The sequence below is a fragment of the Pinus tabuliformis genome, chromosome 3_2 (genome assembly GCF_031772625.1).
Source record: "Pinus tabuliformis cultivar Carrire ecotype Pingquan chromosome 3_2, CPIR1, whole genome shotgun sequence".
NCBI lineage: Eukaryota > Viridiplantae > Streptophyta > Pinopsida > Pinales > Pinaceae > Pinus > Pinus tabuliformis.
In genome coordinates this window covers 191765030-191775955 of record NC_142302.1, presented here as the reverse complement: position 1 = coordinate 191775955, position 10926 = coordinate 191765030, and positions in this window count along the sequence as shown.

The following is a 10926-nucleotide window of genomic DNA, read 5'->3' as shown; positions in this document are numbered from 1 at the left end:
CTCTCTAGTTAGGAGAAATACAGAGGAGTATTCTTTCAGTGATTATGTTAATCAATTTTTGCATATGATGTTATTTATTTTGAGAAGTGACGCAGTCCCTAGAGTCTCCACAAAAATTAAAAGAGCTTTACACCTCAGTGAACAATCTAAAGTTGGAGACTGGTATCTTTATAAAAACTTCATAGAAATTAGAGTTGATGGATGTGAAATTCCTCCTTATAGATTACCAATTTTTATACCTATGAGGATTTTTGCCTTCGAATTTATTAGGCAAAGAATGAATATGGATGATATACATTTTGTGTCAAGAAAACAGAAAACTCAGTATAAATTAAAGACATAAATTTGTGAATTTATTGTTAACACCAGAGCAATAGAAAAAGAAGTAGACATTCTACTTAAACAAATGAAATTCATACTCAGTTTTAGGTGGCCTTATGACCCCCTGGGAGTGATTTCAAGGATAAGGACTAAGAAAAATTTAGCACCTTATGTACACACATCAAAGCCAGAGATTGAACAATTTTCAAACAGAGAAGAGTGGGAAGAAAACATTCTGCAAGAAACTGAAGAGCATACCTATAGTCAAATAATAGTGGAGACTCTAAGATTGAAAGACAAAGAGCTTAAAATACCAAGAGAAAGTGTGTCATATACAAGTTCAACACCTAAAGCAACTAGTTTTAAATTTTTCAAAAGAAGAAAAACAATAAATATAGAATAGGAGTCATTAGAAGGCAGAAATTCAGAAGAAAAAATTGTAGTAGTGTTATTAGGCTAGCGTACTTTTGCATTCCAGCACACTGAAGAAACAACTATTGATTCTCCTAATTCTCCTGTTTCTCCATCTTCAAAACAATAAAGTATATTTTCCATAATTAGGGAGATGAATAGAAAGAATGAAGCACTCAAAACCTCCACCTATATTGAGTTTTGGAAACAATCTTCCACTACTCAACACAGACTTTTATCTACACTAGACCTTGATAAAGGGAAATTCCAGTTGGAATTCCTTGAGCCAAGAGTGCCAATTCCTAAGAGTGCAGATGATTATAAATATTATGTATTTTATTTTTATACTAAGAAGATACACCCTATAAATCAAATTTATCTCCACAAACAGGTAGGAAAGAAGATTTATTCTACATTGACAAGCACAGCCATGACAACTTCTATGTTGCAAGCCTCCTTAAATAATATCCATTCTAGCTTAAATTAGAAATAATGTCTTCCCTAGCCAAGTATACTAGAATAAAGGGTATGGAATATATGGTGATAAAGCTAGGAGTGGATCCTAGTGATGTCAATGTTGCTGAAGAAATAATCAAAAGAAGAAACTAAGATATTCAAGAACTTAGAAAGAAGTTAAACTACCTACAACAGAGAATCAACATGCAAAATAAGTAGGACAATTGGAAAAGAGAAATAAAACATGTTGAAAATGATTGTGGAGAAAAACATCCAAATTTAGAAAATGGAGGCCAACATGTTAAGCCTGCTAAAGGAAAAAGAATATCAGACAAGTATAGGGACATCTATAGTGTAAATAGAGATAGACAATAAGGAAACAAAAGAAAAATGATCAAATTCCATGGGAGATTTATCCTTAAGGAAAGTGGAGATTGAGAAGCTAAAAGCAACATTGCAGAGAATGGATGAAAATGAGATCAAATTAGATAATGCATATATATCCGAAATAAAAAATAAATTAATTAATTCTAACCAAACAACAGGAAAAGTATGAAGATGAATCATTGACAGTGCAAACATTATCTGAAGAAAAGTAAAATATATGGGTTGATATCAATTCAACCATAACATAACTCTAGACATATATTCAGATCGTCTTTGAACAAGAAGAACTGGTGACAAGATCAAAGGCAACCATAGTATAAATTAAACAAGACTTAGATCACAAGTCAGGGGAAGCAACCAAGATAATCAAAGTGTTGAATTCCAAGACTAAAGAAGAATTGGAGGAATTAGGAATTGAAGACAAGAATAATACAATATTAGAAGTAAGAAAAGTTTTGACTAAAAGAAATTTAATGTTTCAATTAGAAAATAAATGTCAAAACTTAGAAGTGCAGGTAAAGAAATTCCACATAAAATTTAATATCTTACGCCATAAGGGACTTCCACCTCTTAAAGATTCTACAGGCCAATTGACTCCACTAGAAAATTACTAGCATAGATTACATGAAATAACAATAGATAGATCAAAAATTGCTAAAGTAAAAGGAGTCATAAGTGGTAAAGAATTCATTGAAGGCCTAGAATATGGTCAATTTATCCAGCATGAAATTCAAAATTTATTTATCACTAGGCCAACTTTTGAAAAGTACATAGAGGTGGATGAAGCATACAGAAAAGTAATTAAATTTTCCATTCCAGATGACAAAATATGGGACAAATTACTCGAACTCATCGAGTAAAATTGAATGCAATTTTTCAGGGTAGCAACATAGAACAATAGGAGTTGAACGCACATTTTCAGGGCCATCACAATGAAAGAAGGATCATAAAGAGAAGAAACAAATTTTCAAGCTACAATCCAACAACATTGTTGTATAGAGTGTTGAATATGCAATCAATTTCAGAAAAGTTTATTTTTATATTGTATTTGTTTGATATATCCAAATCATTTTGGATAAAGATTGTATTTTGTAAAAAGATTGTATTAGATTTAGATATTTTTGAATTACACTCTATAAATATTCTATAATTTGAAGTAAGAAGGGTTGAACCCTTGTGATAATCCAATGAAATTATTGTACTCTTTTGAAAGTTTTTGAAGATAATTAAAGGATTATGACTTCACTCTTAACAACATTTGTGTTCATGTGAGTCTTTTTGGTTTATTCATCTATGTTTTTCATCATATATTCAAGGTAAAGTAGGAGTTAAGGCAAGGCTAGGTTAAGTATTAACTTCCCTGAAATCCCACTACAAAGTTATCATCATTATGGAGTTTAACTAATTGAATAGTCTTTTTAGATTAGTTCCTCTTCACCTTTAAATTATTTCCTTCTGTCATCTCTTGAATATATATATACATATATAGATATTTTTGTGTGTGTGTGTGTGTGTTTGGTTGTAGAATTCTTCTACACACATAAACTGTATTTGATTAATTAAGTATTCAGTACAAATGTTTGATTGTCCAATATCTTCTTCCCTTCCACTTTCAAAATTAATTCAAATATTTTATGTTGTTATGAATGAAAATAGACGCTTTGAAGTTCTTAGAAATATTTTGATTATACAAGTGTTAAAGGTTTAATGCATTGGTCATCCAACTCAATTAAAACCCTTACATAGATGCTTTGGCACAATTCCCCAGCCTAGAAATGTCTATAAAGATACAACAACATCAATTCCTTCTTCACTAATGGAGTGGTACTACTCATCCAATCAACAACTCCTTCAACAATTTTTTTCTATACTTTAGGAAAGTCATTATAAAAACCACTTCTATGACATTTGTGACAATGTCATGCTTTATTTCTATGAGTTTCTTTTTGGTAGATCTCGACCTAGAGTTAGCTAAAATATTTATTTTAGGTTACAGTACGTTGGATATTGGTTCATAGAGGAAAACATTTCTTATTTTATGATTTTTGGAGGTGATGATGGTCCCCATGTTATCCCAATGTTTGTTCTAGAAAGGCTCGCAGTTAGGGAAATAGCTAGCCAAACAACTTTCCATGGAATTACTAAATTATGACACAAGATTAAATAAGTCATGGCCCATTTTTCCTATCGAAATTGGGCAATTGACCATCAAAGGTAAAGGACATAAAGTAATAGAAGAAAATCGATTAGAAAAAGTTTGGTTTCATTCATTTCCATTGTATAAATATGATCCTTAAGACATTGTCGATGCACATTTGAAATCTATAATGTATTAAAAAAATTATGTCTAGCAACAACCATTATTTGATTATTATTTTTTTAATGCTAACTCTTTTTATCAAGTTATCTCCAAAGTACGTCATATGAGTGTTGACGATAGACATAAATTGCATGATTTTAGGAAAGACACCTACCTTTATTATCTTCAATAGAGGATCAAAGTTTTTTGTGTATCTCTTGTAAAATTACAAATGACAGAGGGGATTACTTTTTCTTTAAAATATGGCATAAAGGAATTCGAACCATAAGCATTACAAATTCAACGATCTAATTAGGAATAATATGTTCAAGATTGATCATTTAAAGTTTATTTAATTGGAGCATCATAGAGAGAAAAAATGATTTGATAACAAACAATAGGAAACATAACAAGAACCAGAGCAACCAAAAAAACTAGAACTAGAGCGTATAGAGAAAGATGACAAAGATGACAAACTTTCCCTTAAAAATGAATAATTACAGATACCGGGCATTATTTTGAAAGAGAAGGTAATAACAGATGTTGAAGAATCATCTGACCAAATGCAAAGGTATATTAATCAAAGAACTATTGTTGAAACTCATACAAAACAAGGGAAATAAGATCAATCAATTCCACAAGGAGAGAGTACAATAAACTGTAAAAATCTCAGTCTCGTACATCTAAATAATCGAGGCAACCTCTCTTGAAGTATTTATGACTCCTCTCACATAAAAAAAAATCTAGAATTTTCATCTCTATTAAAAAATGTCAACAAAGCATAATCAATGCAAGAAACAATAATGTCTCTAGGAAACTATTTTTGTAATTCTCAATCAAAATATCTTGTCAAGATATCAAGAAAGAGAAAATTCAACTTATCCATGGCTGAGACTCCATCAATAATGATTTGGCAAGCTATAGGTGATACAAAAGAAAGAGAAATTGAGACAACATCAACCCTTGGGAATTTTGTTTCATCCAATCAAGGTTCAATACAATAATTATCTATAGAGTTAGACAAAATCCAAAGCAAAACAAAAGAAATACAGATTGAGTTGGCAAACAATAGGGTTATGAATGAGAAAGACACAGGGACTTCACTAGGGTAGAAATACCATACGATGTGGGTTCATATTGGGGGATATATATTGAAGAAAAAATGACATAATATATTGAGCATATATTATGGGGTAAAGGTGTTGAAATGTGGCAACAAGAATATTCCAATTTAATTTGTCCATGAATTAAATTGTGAATTAAAATCGAATTTAGTCTTAACAACTACTTGGAAATAATTAATTAATTCATTTTGAATTAATTAGTTGGAGAAATTCAAGTTAGAAGTCTTTCTAAATTCATGCAAGAGTTATCCCTTAAATTAAGGAGATAAGATTGAGTTATATTTGAGTTGTAATTAGTTAACTTAGTTTACTGAGTTAAGTCCAGTTAAATTAGTTCCAAACTATTTGAGGAACTAATGGTGAGTTAACGGTGAGTTAATGCATGCATGCACTCAACTAGTGTACTCCATTTAACTGAAGATTCCCTCATCAAAAACTCATGCATGTCTATTCTGAGAAAGACCCAGTTGAGATTAAAGTCAAGGACAATGTACTATCAGTTGCATGTGTTTTCCTATAAAGAAAACTCATGCATGCAAAAGGAATCATTCCTTGAGCATTGCACAGTTCTGACAGTGTGTGAGATCAGAAGTGTTCCACTTGGTGAGGTGAGAATCATCCCAGAGGAACAGTGCAAGGAAATAGGAGCTTGGAGGGCAGAGAGGAAGGCTGGTGAGAAGCCAAGGTTGCCTGTGAGTATCTATGAGGATTTTACTGAGAGTTGGCTAGCTGTGAGAGCTAAGCCTTTGTATAATTACTATGTATTTCCACCTTGTATGATAATACAGATAGTGGGGTTTTTAGCTGAGGCTTTCCCCAAAGCATTTTCATGTGTATTGTGCATTGATTCTTCTTCTTCTTGTTATATTATTCAGCTTAATCTTTAAGCTTCCATAAATTGATAGTATAAGTAGGTTATCTTGTTCTGCTTTGATTTATATTGCATTATCGAGTTAACCTACATCAGATTTTCTACATGGTATCAGAGTTGGATTTGTAGAAACTTTCTACATAGTAACGGAGCTGTGAACAGTATACTAAGAAGAGATTTCGAAGTTTGTAGTTCGGGGTTACAGGTGTAAATCGAATTCTTATCATACTTCAAGGTTGGCCAATGGCATTGTAGTATACATAAGGGGGATAATATGGGGTACAAAGGGAGGTACCCAAGGGAATAATGTAATAATGGGATGTTCCATAGTAATAAATAAGGTGGTTAACCCGTATCATGTAAGGGACCACAAGTAGTTAGCAATAATGTAATAAGCCCATGCTATTAGATATATGGTATTGAGGGAACCATGTTAATGACCCATGGTATTGTATGTATGAGGCCTATATAGAGGCTAGAGACTCCCCATTGAGAGATGTCAAGGAATATTGTATGAACAGGCATATGGCTTGTGGAGTGCTCTCCTTCCTTAAGGAGTGAATGTATGGTGTTGCCCTACCTTAAGGGTTTGATATCAATAAAGATAAGAATTTTTTATCTATTCAAATCTTGTTTATTATTGGGTTTATTTGCATTCTCATATATTTTTGGGTTAGATCCATAACAAATGGTATCAGAGCACTTTCTTGGGCAAAGTGGAATTTTTTTTATTTTTTTGCAGGAATTTTTTGGGTCGGCAAGTTCGCAACTTAGATATGTACGTTTTGGTGCAAAATATATAGAATCTAATTGTAGATGTGGATTTTTTGTGAAAAAATACCCAAGTTCAAAAAAAAATCAGTGGAATCGGAGTCCGGATGAGGGAGATATCGCTGATTTAAAATTAGCGTTTTTTTTAGAAATTTTTTGTGATGGTGGGACAGTTGCAATGCGAATCGGAAATTCCAGGGCTTAGATTGGGATTTCTACCATATGGGAAGATGTAGAATGGTTGTTCCATTTCCAAAAACAGGTTATAATAAATATTCTGAGCAATATTGACTAAACTGCAACCATTTTAAATTTTTTCCAAGTAAGTAATTTTTTTTCATGCTGTTTAGCAAGATGTTTTTAACACGGAAAGATAATGGCCCTACTATTGAATAATTCATAAAAATAGAAAAGTCATTATGGCCAAAAAATTGGACAAGTTTCATATGGCTTGGTATGAAAGATGAGGCTGCCAGATGGTGGTTCTCACTTGACCGCAAGCAGTTGTCCAAACTTTCAGATGAAGAATTTGAACGAGTCCTTTTAGACAAATGGTCTCATGCTAGAAAACAGGAGAATGAGACATGTAAGGGGTTATTTTCTATGGGTATTTTCTTATTGCAGGTTCATGGAGTCATTCAAAAGGAGAAGATCGTTGTGTCCATAAATCCTAGTTGCAAGCAAAATCTCATAAATATCAATTTGGCAAAAAAATTACAAGTGCCAGCGAAACACATGGAGCACACACAGGTTAATAATGAGCAGGTGCAAGTTTATAAAGATTTGAAGATTTCTATGGACAAGTATGTATTGCATTTTGATTTTTATGTTTCAGATATGGCTAATGAGGACGTTGTTTTGGGATACCCTTGGATGGAATCGGTGGGTACTATAAATATTAATGTGCAAAAAAAATTCCTGAAACTCTGGTATAAAAAAAAGAAAATTACATTACAAGATATTTCCATCAATAAATAGGTAGAGTCCAAGGAGGCTGAAGCAGAAGATGTTCCAGCAACTGACATATCAGATGATGAGACGTTGATGGTCAACAACCAAACACAAACATCAAACCAGGTACCAGAAAAACAGGTAGAGTCCAAGGAGGCTGAAGCAAAAAATGTTACATTGGATGAGGACTCAGTGGTTGAGGTAATATTAGAAGATAAGAAAAAACAGTAGGCACCACAACATGTACTGGATACCAATCAGGCTCCATTAGGTGGTGAATTAAAGAAAGATACACCGTCAGCGTATCACCAACCACATCACCCAGTAAGAAAACAACCAACAAGATGGCAACACATTAGCTACAAGGACAACAACCCCCGCATGGCATATAAAGAGGGGTGACGATCCACCTACTATACATCAACACAGAAGAGCTACGAGGATCAACTTCCATCTCAAGCGAACGAGGCACCAGCTAGATCGAGGGTTCACCTTTCTCTTAGATGGCTAGATGCACGTGCATGGTACCAGTGGACAACTCTTTTGAGTAGATCTTATTATTTGTGTTCTTCCCATGTTTCAGGGACGAAATATGTTAAGGGGGGTGGAATGTAGTATACCTAGGGGGGATAATATGGGGTACAAAGGGAGGTACCCAAGGGAATAATGTAATAATGGGATGGGCCATAGTAATAAATAAGGTGGTTAACCCGTATCATGTAAGGGACCACAAGTAGTTAGCAATAATGTAATAAGCCCATGGTATTAGATATATGGTATTGAAGGAACCATGGTAATGACCCATAGTATTGTATGTATGAGGCCTATATAGAGGCTAGAGACTCCCCATTGAGAGATGTAAAGGAATATTGTATGAATAGGCATATGGCTTGTGGAGTGCTCTCCTTCCTTAAGGAGTGAATGTATGGTGTTGCCCTACCTTAAGAGTTTGAAATCAATAAAGATAAGCATGTCCTATATATTCAAATCTTGTTATTTATTGGGTTTATTTGTATTCCCATATATTTTTTGGGTTAGATCTGTAACAAGCATTCTATGGCTTGAAACTTGAGTATGCATTGGAAGGTAACTCAAATTACATAGCATGGAAAGATAGAATAGAGGTTGTATTAGAAGACAATGGCTTGAAGGAATTCATTAATAAAGAAATCACAAAGCCAGCTTCAACTAATGCACAAAAGTTGGCTGAGTGGAAGAAGTGTGTGGCAAAGGCGAAATGGATCATCCTTGAGGGAGTTCGAGACCATATTGTCTCAAGTATCCATGGGAAGGATACTCCATTTTCAATGTGGAAGACATTGAAGGACCTCTACTAGAACAGTAGCGACCAAAGAAAATTAGCACTCAAGAATAAGCTTCGAAGAATCAAGATGGAGAAGGGCAATACTATTTCCACATATCTGAACAAGCTCACCACCTACAGAGATGAGCTTAGTGGTGTGGGAATAACTACTGTCGATGATGATATGGTGAGCCTCGCTCTCCTTGACCTTCCAAAGACTTGGAATAGTTGCCAGGACTCTGTGAATGGAAGGGAGAAACTCTCGGATTGGGAACAACTGTGGTCAGATCTCATGCAGGAGGATATCAAGAGGAGCACACGAGATGGTTCTTCATCCAAGGATGATGATGAAGAAAATTTGGCCTTAGAAAATAAGGCAAGGAAAGGGAAGGGGAAGGCTTCCCATTCCAAACCAAATTCTTCTCATGGAGGGAAGAAAGGTGACAAGTCTAAAGTGAGATGCTTTAATTTTCACAAGATGGGGCATTATGCGACTAATTGCCCATCGAAGAAGTCTAATAAGGGATCCTCGGTAGGATCGGAAGGTGAGGCATTAGTCTCTCAGTTTAAGATGGACTTTACCCTCATCATATGCATGGTGTCATCGATGATGGGTTGTGTCTAGTATCTTGACAGTGGAGCCTCATTCCACATGACTGGTGATAAAAGTTTATTTAGTGCCTTGGAGGAGAAAGACCTCAAGATGCGCATAGAGATGGGTGATGATGGAAGGTATAGTGTTTAAGGAGTGCGCACGTTTTCTTTTCAGAGGGATCATGGATCTCTTATCACCTTGACAGATGTGAAGTATGTGCCTGGACTGAAGAAGAACTTGGTATCGATCACGATGTTGGAGGAAAAAGGCCACAATGTTGTCTTCAGTAAAGGAAAGGCGTTCCCAAGACACATAGCCATGGGTTAGACCAAGAGGATAGGGATTCGGGTGAAGAATCTATATGAACTAGAGGTAGATGATTGTGGAGCATTGAGTACGAAAGAAAAATTGGTGCAAAGCCAAGACATTGGTGAGTTGTGGCATAGGTCGTTGGGACATTTGCATCATGGGGCTTTGAAGATAATGCAATAGATATCTACAGGACTTCCCAAAGGTAAACTTGAGCAAGTTGACACATGCAAAGGTTGTACCTTGGGAAAGTACATCAAGTCTTCCTTTCGTGATTGAGACAGTCGAGCAAAGGTTATCTTAGAGTGAGTTCATACTGATGTGTGTGGACCATTCTCGACAGCATCCACATCGAAGCAAAGGTATTTTGTGATTTTCATTGATGAATATTCTTGTAAATTATGGATTTATTTCATGCAGAAGAAGGACCAAACCTTCTCAAAGTTTTTTGAGTTCAAAGATTTGGTCAAGAAAGAGTTGGGGAAGAAGATCAAGGCCTTGAGAAGTGAAAATGGTGGAGAATATGTCTCTCAAGAGTTTAAGGACTTTTGTGCAGTGGAAGGAATTAAACGAGAGTTGACGGCACCTCATCACCCACACCAGAATGGGGTGGCCGAGAGGAAGAAAAAAACTATTGTAGGGGCGACACTAGCAATGCTGCATGACCAAGGCCTACCACATCACTTGTGAGCTGAGGCATGCAACACAGCGGTCTATTTACAGAATAGAAGCCCACATCGCATACTTGGGATGAAGACACCAGAGGAAGCTTTCTCCGATAAGAGACCAGATGTGGGTCACTTAAGGATCTTTGGCTCATCGGTATATTGTTGTGGGACAAAGAATGCATGGAAGAAGCTTGAGCCGACAGTAAAGTTGGGGATATTTGTGGGGTACACTGATACACCTCACAACTATTAGGTGTACTTGCCTACTAGTGGGAGGACAGTGGTTCGCAGAGATATCAAGTTTGATGAGTAGAAGGCCATGCAAATTTCCCTTGAGAGGGAGCTCCAACTGCAAGCTATGGAGGAACTGTTGGTTCCTAAGGAGGAGGAGCCTTAGACTGATGCAGAGCAGACGCATGCAAAGGTTCTAAGAGTAGAGACATCCACTCAAGGAGAGTCT